This window comes from Sinocyclocheilus grahami, unplaced genomic scaffold, assembly GCF_001515645.1.
Source record: "Sinocyclocheilus grahami isolate Dianchi unplaced genomic scaffold, SAMN03320097.WGS_v1.1 scaffold1038.1, whole genome shotgun sequence".
Classification (NCBI taxonomy): Eukaryota; Metazoa; Chordata; class Actinopteri; order Cypriniformes; family Cyprinidae; genus Sinocyclocheilus; species Sinocyclocheilus grahami.
This window is the reverse complement of record NW_015506217.1, coordinates 164,897-182,496: the sequence shown is the minus strand read 5'-3', so window position 1 is coordinate 182,496 and position 17,600 is coordinate 164,897. Positions and strand designations below refer to the sequence as shown.

Here is a 17,600-nt window from a genome sequence, read left to right as displayed (position 1 = left end):
TGAGACTTCTACTTCTACTTCTTTTCTTTTGAGCCATATCATTTCAGTGAATCTGACTTGTATTTCAAGGAGTGCCTTTTGGGCTTCAGGACACCTTAAAGGGATAGTTCACACAAAATTGAAAATTCTGTCATTAATTGCTCACCCTCATGTCGTTCCAAACCCGTTCGGAACTCCAATTAAGATATTTTTGATGAATTCCGAGAGCTTTCTGACCCTGCATAGACAGCAATGTAACTGACACGTTCAAGGCCCAGAAAGGTAGTAAGGACATTGTTAAAATAGTCCATGTGATAGTCCATCAGTAGTCCAACTGTAATGTTATGAAGAAGAAATTGTTGAATAAAGTCGTTATTTTTGTTTTCTTTGTGCACAAAAAGTATTCTCATAGCCTAATAAAATTAAGGTTGAAACACTGATGTCACATAACTGTAATAATTGTCCCTTCAAGTTTGCTTTTTTTAATACGGATCAACGTTAACTGCCATATGGCCTTGAAATGCATTTCACTGATTTGTACTGCTGAATTTACAAAGCAGAGTTTAATTCATCCTCTTCAATTTTATCAATTCTTGCTGGCTGAATGTTAACTAAGTTGACCTCAATCCTTCAATGACATTTTTTTTAAATTTGAAGTCAGTTTGATTGTCAATCAGCAGTTAATACATTTGATGTACTCTTTTATTCATTTAATTAACACAAGGCAATTTCTTATTCTGGTCGGTAGTTGTTTAGCTCTTTATTCTGCTCAGCCAGATCCTTTTAGTGGTTGTCTCTTATTCTCGTATTTTGAATTCACTTAAATGTTATTTTGGTTGGAATAGAACCGTGAATACGATGATTTACAAAGTGACTGAGGCGACACAAAAATTGCTGGTTTTGCTTCCTTGGGGTTGTATTAGAATTATATAGTTAATGGTTTGATTGGGGCACTGTAATTAAATATGCTTGCATCACCGCCTCCTAGCCTCGGGGAAATGTCACACAGAAGTGTACGCTCGAGAGGAGCCGTTCAAGCATAAGGCCAACACCTCTCATAACCTCAGACGGTCAAAAAGATGTGTAGCCATCGGAGTCGAGGGTTGCTAGAGGTCAGCACGAGAGAGAGAATAAGAGAAAACGTCATTAAAGCATCTGCCGGCACATTGAAATGCAACGAGAGGCGGCTGATTGAAGCGATTTTTCCATTTGCATACTCATTTCTCCTTTCCTCGTCTCTTTCAGGTGCTGATGGTAATATTAGCACAAGGGCCTGTTAAGATTCCGTCTCTTTCATCCATTCTTCGGGAATCTAGTTAGGAAAAAAATTTAATTTCTCTCTATGGATTGGAATGAGGATGGGCTCTGACTGGAAATAAATCTGTATCATCTAGAGATGTCGAAAGTACTTTGGTACAAACTTTATATATATACAGTGGGGCAAAAAAGTATTTAGTTAGCCTATATATATATATATATATATATCACCATCTTTCTACAGTATTGACTCACTATTGAGTCACTAGTAACCACTAAATATCATGTATGTTGTATATTTTTGTTTTCTCAGTGTAAAGAAAAAACAGCAAATTTGTGCCACAAAATCAAGTCTCTGCAAAACCTTGCAAGTGTATTTGAACCTAATATACCTGCTGCTATAATGTCATTATTAATCAAACAATATAAACAAAAAATATTATTTCTTCATTCTTCATTTTAATGTACTCTGTTGAATGATTGCTTTCAAAAAGCTTAAAGCAACATTTATTTAATTGAGAAATACGTGAAGACTACATGCCATTGTTTTAATTTAATTTTATATTATATATACGTATATAAAATAAGTTAAGCATTGCCATCATTAAAATGCTTAATTAATGTTAATCTTTAAAAACACTAATAGTTTAATAATTTAAATGTAATTTCAGTCACACTTTGTTTTAAGGTCCGATTCTTCCTTCTTTTAGAAGCTGTTGCATCATTAAACTACTAATTTGCTGCTTATTAATAGTTAGTAAGGTAGTTGTTAAGTTTAGGTATTGGGTCGGATTTGGGATGAAGAATATGGTCATGCAGAATATGTGCTTTATAAGTACTAATAAACAGCCAATATGTTAATAATAGGCATGCTAATAAGCAACTAGTCAATAGTGAGAATTGGTCCCTATACTAAAATGTTACCCTAATTTCTATCAAATTTCTAAACGAGTTTCCATTTTTCATATACGTAATAATTCATATAAAATGCGTACATCAAAATGCAGTGATTCCCAAATTCACTTGTAGCATTTAAAACAATTGGTTTTAGTTTTGAATCTTTTATTTTTAATGTGTTTAGATTGCATAGAATATCAGCCATTTATCTGTTATGTCATAATATGAAACTTAATGGCAAATGGTTTTTTGAGTAGCATAGTTTTGTTGTTGCATCACTGTATTTCACTGGTATTGATACTGACTACGTTTCGGTATTATGACAACCCTAGTATCATCTCAGCGACTGAATTTTCTTCTCTGAAATCTTGTATTCATAGCTGTAAAATGTGAAGTGGGACAAGAAAAGTAAAAATAACTCCTTGAGACAGAATGTGAAAGAAAAAGTTTCAGGTTGTCGCCAGCACTCTAGCGAACGCAGCGCAGCATTTGGGCCATCTGCCTGAATGATGAAATCTCATCATCTGTTGTAACTCTGTGTTCTTAGCGCTGTTCGAGAGGGGAGCAGATCTCTCGCTGTGCACCAAACAGCTCACTTTCCTCATCTCTCACTGCTCGCAGCTCCTCACCTGCTGAGGTCTGGGATGAGAGGCTCCTGCCACGACCCCCCTGCTGACTACACTACTGTCTTTCTCTGAATCTGGAGCATGTGCGTGATGCTGAGCTGGTTTACTGTGGCACTCCCATTTGCTTCCTGTTACAGTGAAATGGCTTTAGCAGTACATTTAGCTTTTAAATGTGGAAATTGATCTGTGATCACTTGCTATCAAAGTGTAGAAAACAAGCTACGTGTATTTTAAAGTAGTTGAGGTCAACATTAAAGTAAACCAAGTCTAGTTTAATTTTAAAACTATATATATTTACAGTTTCAGTACAAATGAAGCTCAGTCAACAGCATTTGTGGCTGATGTTGATTACCTCAAAAATAATTTCTACTCATTTGCTCTTCGTTTGCTTTTTTAAAGGAAATTTTGATGCGGACTGGGAAGATACGTGAGGCATTATTTGAGCTGTTTAAATAATCTGCTTTACAGTTGTTTTTTCATTATAGTCATGGAGACAAAGTTGTACAATTTTATATAATTGTATGCAGAAAAGGTTTTGTTTATAGTTGACTTTCCGCACTTAAGTCACATTGACAAACATTATTTACATCATTTGGTTTATACAGGAACCACTTCATGAAAACCCAGGACTTTCAAGGACTTTTTTTTAGCATTTTATACAATACAAAGACTTTATCTAATACATACAATTTTTCCTAATTGACCTTTTATTTTTCACATCCTTTTTGTCCTTTATAGAAGGATATACATTTGCATTTATGTATTTGGCAGATACTTTTATCCAAAGTGACTTACATTGTACTCAAAGAATATACAGTATAAGGATATTATATAGGCATTTAACTCTCATACAAATTAGGCTAAATAAATGAAACACCATAAAACCGATACAGCATTTATACCTACTATTAAAGCTTTTAGTTGAACTCCAAAGCAAATGTTGAACCTGAATAACTTTTCAGATATATCTTGTATCAGAGGTATTCAACCTTTTTTTTTTTGCTACTACTAATAGTTTTTCTTTTCTCTATTTTGTATTGTGCGTGTAAACCACATACATCACCTTTTCTTTTTTAATTTCCTGCACTTTTAAACTGAATTTTCCAGTCAATTTTACAGGTCTTCAAACCTATAAAAGTTCTAAAAGCTAAATTCGAGCACTTTAAAGAACCTTCTGCGAACCCTGTTTCATTTACTGTTTCCTGTTTGAACAGTGACTATTTTAACACCCACAGTTTGACCCTGTTTACTTCCATTTTATGTGCTTCAATGTAACCTTGATTTTTGTTTGTGTTTATATATATATATATATATATATATATATATATACATATAGAAGTACTGCTCAACTTGCTAAAGTAATGATTTTATATCAGGATACTAAAAAAATTATAGATTTGCTACTTATTTAGCTTCTACCCAACACTTTGTAGACAAAAGTTTTTGATTAACCATGAATGAAAAATGGATGAAAAATTGCAACACCTCTAAGAACACATTTGATGTTAACTGTAGTATACAGAGATTATCTGAATGGCATTATTCAGTGGGTTGGGTTGGTGCTTTACACATTTACTTTGTGCTATTAGACCTGCAAATTTACAGGAGTTCAGTGACTTTTCCCGTTGCCCGCATGGGGGTTAGAGCCCATAATGGGAAATGTTGACACTTGGTTTAATAAGATTTTCAGAAATGTAATGAACTTCTCTATTTGTGACAGCAGAGCTTCATTAGTGGTGTAAATACTCCAACTCCTGAGGATGAAGTCACCATGTGTATTCTCACACGTACACAAAAGAAATCCCATAATAAGTAGACTTAGGGCCGTGAGATTTGCCTTTTAAATGCCAAATCGTTTGCGGCAGTTTTAGTGACGTGACATGTGACATGTAGCCAAGTATGGTGACCCATACTCGGAATTAGTGCTCTGCATTTACCCATCCAAAGTGCACACACACAGCAGTGAACACACACAAACCGTGAACACACACCATAAATGGAGCAGTGGGCAGTGCTGCGGCGCCCGGGGAGCAGTTGGGGGTTCGGTGTCTTGCTCAAGGGCACCTCAGTCGTGGTATTGAAGGTGGGAGAGAGCGCTGTACATTCACTCCCCCCCACCTACAATTCCTGCCGGTACGAGACTCGAACCCACAACCTTTGGGTTATGAGTCCGACTCGCTAACCATTAGGCCACGACTTCCCCGTTTTAATAACCTAAGGAAATTTCGTACACGTTTGTGTGGCTATTCCGATAGTGCCGGTGAATGTCTGAAATGCCATCGGGCTGATGCCTAAGCCTGTTTGCTTTACTTACAGCAGTTCACAGTGGCACGAAAGTCATTGCTTTTTCAAGAAATATGTTTCTATGGTGAGTTATTTCACTGTTACTGATTGCAGCGTTTGATGACACTGACAGCGCTGGAATTGTCCCTTCTTTCCACCCCCAGTTTTATCAGGCCCTGCAGTAGAAACTTTCACCGAATTGTCATTTGTTTGGTTGACCCCAGCAGCAAAAGCCCATAGATTTTCTCAAACCGAATTTGACTTCACCTTATGGACATTTCAATGACCCTTTGACTGATTTTCTGCAGAGGTGGAAGAATATTTCTCGACTGCCAAAGTTTTAGTCTGTCTCACTTGAAACTGCTGAGCATGCACTAGTATGTGTGTTTTTCATACTTTCGGATGTTCGTTACTGCAAGGACAAATAATGAGGCGTCTGCTGTTTCTGACATGCTGAGAAACACTTTTCACACTATAGATATGCTGTTTGTCTGGATTTTATCTCATCAAAGGACGCTCCATCTACCTCTTTGAATCTCTTTGGTGAATCTCCTGACATTTTTTTTTTTTTTTTATGAAAACATTGGCCTAGATGTTCAGGCTGTTAGCAGTGTTTATTGGCTGTGTCAGAGAGTCATAGCCACAAACCTTTAGCAAAGATCAGTGCCCATGAGAGATGCTAGAAATGGAGCGGTGTCTACATCTCATAACAAGCCCTCAGAGGCATGAAAAATTCTCTTGTTTTTTAAATTACTAAACTTTTAGAAGCACTACTCAAATATCAACAAGGGGCTATGTACAAAGTCATAATCCACTGTCTATGTGAACACAAAGTAGTATGTCTGTTTTACAATTTAAAAAAATGAATATCCATCTTTCAGTGTGTCTCTCTATCGGTCTGTTGGAAATTCTGCTTGTAATATCTGTAATTATTTCAACCTGTCATTCTACATGTCCGTCTATCGTTCTGTCTGCAGTATCTATCTATCATTCTATGTTTCTATTGTTCTGTCTGTCTATCTATCGTTCTGTCATCCTACCTGCCTGTCTATCATTATATTTGTCCATCTATCATCCTGTCTGTCGTTCTATCTGTCCGTCTGTCATTCTGTCGTCTATCGTTCTGTTGTTCTGTCTGTCCATTTATCATTCTGTCTGTCTCTGTCTGCCTGTCTGTCGTTCTGTCGTTCTATCTGTCCATTTATTATTCTGTCTGTCTGTCTGTAGTTTCTATTTATTGTCTGTCATTCTATATATGTGTCAATCAATTGTTCTGTTGTTTTATTTGTCCATCTGTTTATTGTTTTTTATTCTATCTGCCTATCGTTCTGTCGTTCTTATTCGCCATTGTTTATCATTCTGCCATTCTATCTGTCCGTCTATCATTCAGTCTGTCCATCTGCCTGTATTATCTATTTATAGTTTGTCATTCTATCTGTGTGTTTTTTTATGTCGTTCTATCTGTCCATGTGCCATTGTGTCTGTCTGTACACTTGTCCATCCGTCTGTTGGTCTGTCTGTCTGTACATCCATCTTCCTTCTATTTATCCATCCGTCCGTCCGTCTATCTGTCTATTTATCTAAAGGGCCCTTATATCAATAAACTGCTTTTTACAATTGCTCATTTAATTAAAATACTAAATTAAAAGATTATGGTTGAATTAAATGTTGAAATGTAAAGGTCAAGGTCTTGTCTAGAGGTTGATCGCAGCAGATCACCTTTTACAAAACTTCTCTTTCAGTCTCTTTTGTTTCCAGTCACAAGATCTGATTTACAGTAAGACTGAATGAATTAAAATGTCTGTTCTAGTGGAAATCTGTGACATGTCTTTTGTCCTGCGTGTTCTGTATGTCTATTCACAACAATGGACCATACAAGGAGAGAAGAGTTTAAAATTATCATAAAAGTGATGGCACCATTTGAAAATCCGGATCACTTTAATACTGCTTCAAGAAATGGTATTGAACGAAGCAGGTTTTTTCTTTTGCATAAAAAAATGTAATTTCTGTGAATAAAAAGATTACTGTGTTCTTTATCAGTTGAATAGCCACTTATATTATGGCAAAGAAAAGAGCGAGAGTTTTTTGCATACTGGTGAGGCTCTTCACAGGGTACATCTAATTCTCTACTGCATTTGAATTATTGTAGCATTATCATCACCTCTATGAAAGCTTTTGATCTGCTGTTAACATTGATGGCAAAATGTCTGCCCATTAGCTTGTTTGAGTTTCTTTTAGAAATGTGGCTTCATGTTGACCAGACAAATCTTACAGTTTTTCTTGTGTACATTGATTTCAGTGATATTTCGTATTGTTAAAGGGGTCATATGATGTTCCTAAAAAGAACATTATTTGGTGTATTTGGTGTAATGAAATGTGTTTATGCGGTTTAAGGTTCAAAAAACACATTATTTTCCACATACTGTACATTATTGTTTCTCCTCTATGCCCCGCCTTTCTGAAACACGTCGATTTTTACAAAGCTCATCGGTCTGAAAAGTGAGGTGTGCTCTGATTGGCCAGCTATCCAGTGCATTGTGATTGGCCGAATACCTCAAGCATGTGACGGAAATGTTACACCCCTTACCATATTGTGATGCCTTGTCCCGGCCGGAGCGATGAGACAAAAACATTAAAACCCATTATAAACGAGGCATTTGTTGCATCCAATGGGGACATAATTACAGATTATAATGACTTATACTGTCCTTTTACACGTTGCATTGCATCGCGCCGCCTAAACATAAAACCATGTCTGCATTTGTGATCGGAGAAATGACAAACAAGCGCTACTCTACACTGCTCAAAACTCGCGTTTGAATCATCAGTGGCAAATCCTTTAAATATAAAAAATGTACTTACGGTCTGTGAGTCAGAACAGCCGGCATTGTAGTCTACTCTCCCAGGATCAGGAATCAGGAAAATAAAATGTGCTGCACACATCTGAATATTTGGGTTGAACTGTTCTGGAACAGTGTTCACTTAACCACTGTTTTCTAGTTGTGTCCTCTTTTGGAAGACAAAACAAAGTAGTTTCGCTTTCACAACGAAAATACACAGTGCCTTCACGACATGGCGGCGGCAACAACAATACTACAGCAAGAATAAAAGTTACGCCTTCTTTCTTTGCGTGAACATTTGGACGGCGTTATGCAAATCTTTCCACATCATGACGTAGACATGTGGGGGCGTGTTAGAACGAGCCATTTTAGGTAGGCGTGGTTGACTCTTGACTTGACGTGGTTGACTTTTATTAAGAATATCTCTTTGGATTTGACTTTAGTCTTTGCAGCTTTACAGATCTTCTTTATGCACCGAGAGCTTGTAACACTCCAAAGAGAAAGGAAAAATTTAAATCGCATCATATGACCCCTTTAAGGTAACGTGTTTACTCTTACTTTGGTTCGTTGCCTCAAGTTATAGCTGACATGTGACCTTTTTAGAAATAATTTAATGACAAAAATCCACTGAGGTTGGGTTGGTTCTTCGAGAGGTTATATATCGCTTGTCTTCATTTAATGCCAGTGAAAAAGAATGGCAGCCGTGTGAGATTTATAGAGTTGTGTTTATTTATTTATTTTCATTTTCACATCTAAATGCAATATCAATCCCCTGCACACATCTGTTGAGCTGACAGTTTTTTTTTTCTTCATGCCTCTGGGCGCTTTGTGCTTGGCCCTTGGCCGTCTGCACTCTTGAGCACTCAACAATTCTAAAGGCCTCAGATCAGCTCTTAATGTCTTAATGGAGCAAGGAACAATGGCTGAATATTGAAAGGATGCTATCTGGCACAAGGGATGAAATTATGAGATTTGTTTCCCACTTCTGTGCACAAGAAAGACCTTGTATCTGTCCCTCACTGTCCCTACATATTTAAATGGTCACATAGCATCGTAATAAGCACTATCCAGTTTCTTAGTTTTCTCTTGAAATTCTGCTACTTTTTCTGCTTTTATACAATTGTGCCCTTTTTTATTTTTTATAATGGCTCATGTGTGATAATTAACTGTTCATTTTCTCATTTGTAATTTGCATTTGATAAAAGTGTCTATAAATGTACTTTTGTACAATTACACCAACGGTTTTTCACCAATAATGTATTTGCCTTAAGATTTGAAGTACTTCAAAAGAAGTTCGTAGTTAAGGCTATTTAATTGCCATTCAGGTTGCTTATACAGCCTATATAAAACTGACATGAAACTAGACGGGGAAAAAAAGATTTAAAGTAGCTGTATAGCAGCATGTTTAATCATGCCTTAATGGACTGGTCATTATATTCTCAGAGGGAGCAGGGTTTAGTCAGAGCAGGGTTAGCTCATAATTCAGACTGACTGCATTAGTCCAAGAATTCCCAGCTAATTATGCTCAAACATGGATTTGAATACAAACTCCACAAATATTCATTTTACAGTTCCCTGTGGTATCAGTAATAGATTTCAGAGAATCCTAGAACTTTGTTCCTTCCCTGAAAAAAATATTTTATAATACTTAGATTTAGCTTTTATGGTCTTCCAAGGCGTCTTTATATAAACTCCAGTAATGGCAGTGCAGACATAATGATTGTAATTGCCATTGTCGTGCCTTAATTGACATCACACTGTACTGTCAGACTTTGTCAACTTTTTTGATAAAAAATAAGCTTTGAATAGAATGAAGAATAGCAGCACTGTTAACAATGTACAGGTGCGTCTCAAAAAATTTGAATATCGTGAAAAACTTCTTTCAAAAAGTGAAACTTTCATATATTCTACATACATTACATGTAAAGTAAAACATTTATTAACAAGTAAAACATTATAGCTTACAGCTCATGAGAGTCAAAAATCCGCTTGTCAGCAGATGGAAGCATAAAGTGCTCCAAAATCTCCTGGTAGATGGCTACATTACCTTTGGAGTTGATAAAACACAATGGACCAACACCAGCAGACGTCACGGCACCCCAAATCATCACTGGCTTTGGAAACTTCACACTGGACTTCAAGCAGCTTGGATTCTGTGCCTCTCCAGTCTTCATCCTGACTCCAGACCTTGGTTTCCAAATGAAATGCAAAATTTACTTTTCTCTGAAAAGAGGACTTTGGACCACTGTGCAACAGTCCAGTTCTTTTTCTCGTTAGCCCAGGTAAGATGCTGTTTCTGTTTCAGAAGTGGCTTGGTAGCCCTTTGCCTGAAGATGTCTGAGCGTGGTGACTCTTGATGCACTGACTCCAGCTTTAGTCCACTCCTTGTGAAGCTCTCCCAAGTGTTTGAATCAGCTTTGATTGACAGTATTCTCAAGCTTGCGGTCAACCCTGTTGCTTGTGCACTTTTTCCTACACAATTTCTTCCTTCCAGTCAACTTTGCATTTAATATGCTTTGATACAGCACTCTGTGAATAGCCATCGCTTTCAGTAATGACCTTCTGTGACTTACCCTCTTTGTGGAGGGTGTCAAAGATTGTCTTCTGAACCATTGCCAAGTCAGCAGTCTTCCCCATTATTGTGGTTTCAAAGAACAAGTGATGCCCGGAATTTATACTGTAGGGATGGTCATTTAATGAAACTCAAATGTAAATATTCTAATATTTTGAGATACTGGATTTTTGACTTTCATGAGCTGTAAGCTCTAATCATCAACATTAAAATAAAAAAAACTTTTGAAATGTTTTACTTGACATGTAATGAATCTAGAATATATGAAAGTTTCACTTTTTGAAAGAAAACTTTTTCACGATATTCAAATTTTTTGAGATGCACCTGTATATTTGGCATTAATTGTAATGTGTAATGTACCCTGAATGCTGTGCACAGGTTGGTTGGGCTGATTTTTATTGAGTGCTACCAGACCTGCTAAATAACATGACATCAGTATATTTTCCATTATAGGCTTTTAACTCTATGTGGGCTACTGAAATGATGACACTTGGCTTAATAAGGTTTTCAGGAATGTAATGAAATTTGGGACAGCAGAGCTTCATTAGTGGTGTAAATACTCCTGCTATGGCATCAGTAATAGATTTAACACTTCAGAGTTTAACACACACAAAAAAAACAATTCACAGAGGCGTCTTCTCAGAAACCTATTGTTGGCAGTGAGAAGAAATATTATGATTGTTTGGTGTTATTTTAATTTATTTGGAGGTGCTTTTTCAATTTAAGACACTTTTCTGCCATAGGTTATTACATAGGAACTGTTATAATAAAAAAATTAAAAAACAGTTCAGTATTTATAGTGTGGCAATGATTTATCAACCTTTCAAAAACTTGAACTGTCCCACAGTTGTGTAATTTTCACCACACTAAAGAAAAATTAGGGAGGAATATGAACATACAGTAAGTGACTTTTTTTTAATTTATACAACTGTCATTTCTACCACAGAATGCTAGTAAATTCAGTATATTTTGAAATGATGGAAATTAGTTTTTTATCATATTGGAAAAATGAGAAAACATGACACCTATGATTCATGTACATCAACTGTTGGACATTGTCAGTAGATCAATAAACTATGAGAGCCTGTGTTCTAACCTGCTTTATTTTAAGTCCACATGGCCAAAAGTGACCATAGGTGAAAGACCACCCAGGAGTTCTATTGTCTATCACTTTGATTGAAATTACGTCAATCACTCCACTTATATTCATTGTACCGGCACATAAATCAGATTTGTTTACACAAAGCCTGAAAAATACCTGCTGACTAATTATGAAATAGCAGTTTTGTAAGTATGAGCCCTGTTGCAGATTGAAGTTCTGCACTTCTTTTTTCCCCTTCATCTTTATTCTGTTCTTCAGCTAATTTTATTCCTCTGTGTAATAACAGTGTTCATGACGCGCTTGTTGCGGTGCTCTAGAGGCTGAGCAGAGCTGCCGTTCTTCTGATGACATAAATATTCATGGACTGCACGAGATGGTAGAAATTAAATTGTTTCGTACCTCATCATCATTATCCGTCTGCGAATCATGGCTAGGGGAAGCAGAGGATCATATATTTATTGTGAAATGGAAATTATTTTAATTTTATTCAAATAATTTGACCTCCAAGCAGTCTGCGGACAGCGTTCTCATGATCGTGCGGTAAGAGGAGGAAGCGTAAAGTGCTCTTGTACAGGAAATGGACCACTCAACACTGTTGAAAAAACTCAAATTTCAGAGAAACCAGCTGCTTTGACTGAACAGTGTGGGGCTGTTATTATATGTATGTATTAGTGCTGTCAAACGATTAATCGTGATTGATCGCATCCAAAATAAAAGTTTTTGTTTACATAATATATGTGTACTGTGTATATTTATTATGTATATATAAATACACACACATGTATGTATATATTTAAGAAAAATATGTTACGTTTATATATTAAATATATTTATATGTGATATAAATTATATGAATATAAATATATTAGTGCTGTCAAACGATTAATCGCGATTAATTGCATCCAAAATCAAAGTTTTTGTTTACATAATATATGTGTGTATACTGTGTATATTTATTATGTATATATAAATACAAACACATGCATGTATATATAAAAAAAATTATGTTTATATATTAAATATATTTATATATAATATAAAATATAAGAAAATGATATAAACATTATAAATAAATGTATAAACATATATTTTCAAAATATATACTGTATGTGTTTGTATTTATATATACATAATAAATATACACAATACACATACATGTATAATGTAAACAAAAACTTTTATTTTGGATGCGATTAATCGCGATTAATCATTTGACAGTACAAGTATGTATGCATATGTGTGTTTGTGTATAGAAATATGTAAAATTCAGCTTTGCCAGGAAAAGTATAAGTTTTAAAATTTATATTAAAATAGAAAAGTGTTATTTGATTTTTGTTGTAGCAATATTTCACAATATTACAGTTTTTTCTGTATTTTTGATCAAATAAGTACATGGTGAGCATGAGGGCTGCAACAAATGATTATTTTGATAATCAATTAATCTAACTACTATTAGAACGATTAATTGGCTAATCATCGATTATTTCACTGATTAATCAGTAGACTTTGATTAATTATTCAGCTTTTGCAATTAGTTAAAATATTGAGGTATACATATGTGACCCTGGACCACAAAACCAGTTATAAGTAGCACGGGTATATTTGTATCAATAGCCAACAATACATTGTATGGGTCAAAATTATTTTTACTTTTACTTTTATGCCAGAAATTATTATATTAAGTAAAGATCATGTTACATGAAGATATTTTGTAAATTCCCTGCCATAAATTTATCAAAACCTAATTTTCGCTTGGTAATATGCATTTCTAGGAACTTCATTTGGACAACTTTAAAGGCAATTTTCTCAATATCTTGAGAATCAGATTCCAGATTTTCAAATAGTTGTATCTCAGCCAAATATTGTCCTTTCCTAACAAACCATACAGCAATGGCTGTAAAAGCTTATTTATTCAGATTTGAGATGATGTATAAATCTCAGTTTCAAAAAATTGACCCTTATGACTGGTTGTGTGGTCCAGGGTCACGTATTCTAACAAATAAATAAAGGTCATCACTTCAGCTTTTGAAAATCATATTATGTAATTACAATTATTATATACAAATAAATATATTTGGCACACAAAATGAGAAGACAGACAGAGAAACTCTCTCATTCACCATTTGTTTAGCTATATGAACAAGTAACTGAATGGCACATTCTGCCTAACATCTCTTTTGTAAGTCATAGGGATGAGAAACAAAATAAAGGTAAGATGTGTTCTTTTTGGATATTTTATTCACAACATAATCTCTCTTAAATTACCTTATAGGGTTATGATAATCAAAACAGTCCTGAACTAGATCAAGCTTTGATCACTGCAAACCAAACTATCCCTTTAATGGAATACAATTTCTTTCCCACTAATAAAAAGATTTTATCATTAGCTAGCTCCACATTGGAGAGCTGCTTTATAACAGAAAATCAAGTTGTAATTTTAACTTAAAGTGACACTGACTCTTGTTTTTCATGTTTAATACTGTAAAGCTGCTTGATTTAAGGCTAGATGTTGTCGATTATGTTGACTAATCATTTCAGCCTTAGTGAGCATATTAGATTTTTTTCAAAATCATGAAAAAAATCTTAATTATTTTAAATATATGTGAATATGGATGGATGTATTGATTCTTTAAAACGGCCACTGTATTTTCTGTAGGGATTTGTGCATTTTTCTGTCCATCCTGCTGTCAAAGGGGCTTGTGATGTTGAGTTTGAACATAACCAGCTCAGAAAAGCAATTTTATCTTTAGATCATCAGCTGAGGATGGCAGAAGTGCGATGTGTGTCACCGTAAGGTTGTGCAGAATGGAGACCCTCTTGACCTTTGAAAAATACAAAACATGCTGCGGTTCCAGGCACAGTTGAAGCAGTGATTGTGCCATCTCTCATTACTGTTAACAATATAAGGGTCACCCCATCCTAAAGCCCTTGAAATTCACCCCAAATCCTGTTCAGCCTTTGAGACATTTTGCGCTGTTTTTTTCAGCTGAGGTCACCATGGCTTTGTGCAAGGTCGTCTGCAAAGGGAAGCCGGGACAGTCGGCCTCCGCGGTGTCCTGATTTTCCCAGTAACCCCTGGAAGTCCATTAAAATCATTTTAAAAGATAATATTAAAGTCTTATTTAACATGATAAAAGCCACAGTTCAATTTAAGCTCAATAAGATCAGCCACAACATCTAATTGAAAGTACTGTGTCAAAGTGATTAATGGATCCCATAGCAACTGTAGCAATAAATAGCAAGATAAGCAGCAGATGAGTGGCTTGCTCCTTGCTTGCAGTTGCTCTGTGGAAATAGACTCATTGTTCATTGTTGTGCCGATGTGTATTGATGTAATTGTTACTGTAATTGCTGTATGATTATCTCTTTACTTACAGCTTAGTGTAGTCTAACCTTAGTTTCTGCACTTCAGTCGAGCCCCAAAAGGAAAATGGGCAAGTTTGAAAAAAGGCTAATTAAAATGAATTACGTATATCGATTATAGCTGAGAAAAGTCTCCATATGAACTTCATTAAAAGATATTGCATTATTTTAATGAAGACAATGAATATACATCACAAAATGTTTTATTTCCATAAAACTGCTATACAACACTGTAAAATTTTAGGTTCAACCAATGCATCTTAATTCTGTATTTAAAAAAAAAAATTTAACAAGCATTAATTTTTAATCTTTTTGTATTAAGGATACATTAAATTGATCAGCAGTGACAATAAAATGTTTAAATTTTTACAAAAAATGTGAAGAATGCTGAAAAAACTCATGTTTTCTCAAAAATAAAATGTTTTCAGCATTTAAAATTAATAATAAATGTTTCTTGGGCAGCAAATCAATATTAGAATGATTTCTGAAGGATCATGTGATACTAAAGACTGGAGTAATGATGCTGAAAATTAATCTTTGCCATCACAAAAATAAATAACATTTTAAAATATATCACAATAGAAAGTAGTTGTTTTGAATCGTAATAATATTTCACAATATTACTGTTTTTATTGTATTTTGATCAAATAAATCCAGTCTTGGTGAGTATAAGAGACTTCTTTTAGAAATATTGAAAATCGTACAAACCCCAAACTTTTTAAATGGTAGTGTGTGCGTAATCAGTCCTACTTAAACTAAGATGTTGTTGCATAAAGGTTTAAATAGATGAAGGTCTACCACTGCGGTTGTTTCCTGTTGTCTTGTCTTCCGTCTGCAGGAGTGTGAGTTCTGGATGAGTCAGAGTTGCGGCGTGGAGTTGTCTGTGCTGCAGACTGATGTTTTGTTATATGAAATGTAACCATTTTCCTGTCTTTCCACACACAGCTTCTGTCTCCCTCAATGCTGGTATTCATGTTTTCTCCTACCTGTTATTTTTCTCTAAGAGATATTGCTCTGTGATATTGCGTCACCCTGGTATCGTTCTTATTTTGTTTCTCTATTTCAGAACTGAGCTCGGAGAACGTGCGCACATGCTTTCAGATCATCAATGCCTACATTTATCTCTCGGCTACAGATTTCTTACAGGTTGGTGGGAAAAAAGACTTCAACTAAGCAGACATTCAAAGATAGGAATGGCTGTGTGAACATAACCTTATTTTCACTTTCTCAAAAGATGAATGTGGCATAAATCTGAACAGACTAATGTGTGATGTTTCGGTTTGAAATATTTTTTATAATAAGTGACTTCTGCAGGGTTGTGCTTGTTGGCAGGACCTTTTAAGCTCTATAACTTTAAAAAATAATACAATTCTATGCAACTTTTATAGATTTTGTGTACACAACTGTAAGTAAATGAACGGGGTGTGTAACAGGTTGGAAATAAAATGTAAAGTGAGCTCAACTGATATTTTTCACCATCCTCTGAAAATTTTTACATTATAGTAATGTTTTAACAAACCTTAAAATCAGACAAACCAATCCTCAGAATTGATCACATTCATTGCTAATGTTGTCATTTTCCCATTAAAAAAAAGTTGTTTTTTTGGAGGTTGACGTTATCTGTTTAAGAAACTGGTTGTTGTTAATTAAAAGGACATCACAATATATTAACAGGGTTAAAAGTGAATTTGAGGTCTAAGGAACAATCAATTAATCATGAATGAAAAGAGTATTCCCAAAATGTTTTATTGAGAAACTTCTAATTGGATAATAGAAAAAGAATGATGAAACATCTGGAATATTTCTCATGATTAAAAAAAATAACTTAAAAAATTTGCAAATTAATCAGATTTTTTCTGAAATTAATTGTGTTTAATCCCACCTATGATTAACGTTTTTTAAATATACTTTTATATTGCAATAATTTTACATTCAATCTTCAAATTAATGTACAAAAACAACATAAAGACAGTATATTTTTAATATTTGTTTAATGGCATCTTTTTTATGACTGAAGGCCAGTATCACTGATACCAATAATGCTGATGTCTCTATAAAATAGTTTTCCCCCTAATGTTTAATCACTGACTATAACCATTCAACATTACAGTATAATTGAGAGCTATCAATTTTAACATTTATTAGATTTAAAAAAATAACTTCTTCTTAAGTGAACTTGAAACAATCTTCACATACACCCATTATAATAAATGTCATATTTACCTGTGCCCTTCAGCAAAAATATACAGAAATTTAAATTGAAGTAATCAGACACTAAATTCTAAATTAAATATAGATGAATCCTTACAGTTTAAAAGTTATTGATTTCCTCATTTTTCTTTTTCTTTGATTAACAGACATGTCAGCAGCTGGTTGTTAGGTTGTTTGGCTGCTATTTCTTTAAGAGCAGCGAACGTGACGCGGATATGGCATCGGTATATTCTCTCAACTCTCTTTACCTTTTCTGACCCACTTCAGGTCTTATAGTCTCTATAATGAGCTGACGAGTTGAATCGGGTGTGTTAAATAAGGGAGCAGTGCTGGGCTGCTCCAGGGCAGTTTTGAAACCATTTCAGAGACATGTTCTTAAAGTAACTCGTATATAATATGTTACATGCATGCACCGTTTTAAGGCAGCTTTAATCACCTTTTTGGTAACTTCATGACTTAGCTGACCACGA

The 17,600-nt window shown here is 34.8% G+C and overlaps 1 pseudogene; it reads left to right on the top strand.

Annotated features, from left to right (window-relative positions):
• The window catches only part of LOC107565983 (importin-11-like), a 185,769-nt pseudogene that overhangs the window by 112,255 nt on the left and 55,914 nt on the right, over positions 1-17,600 (top strand).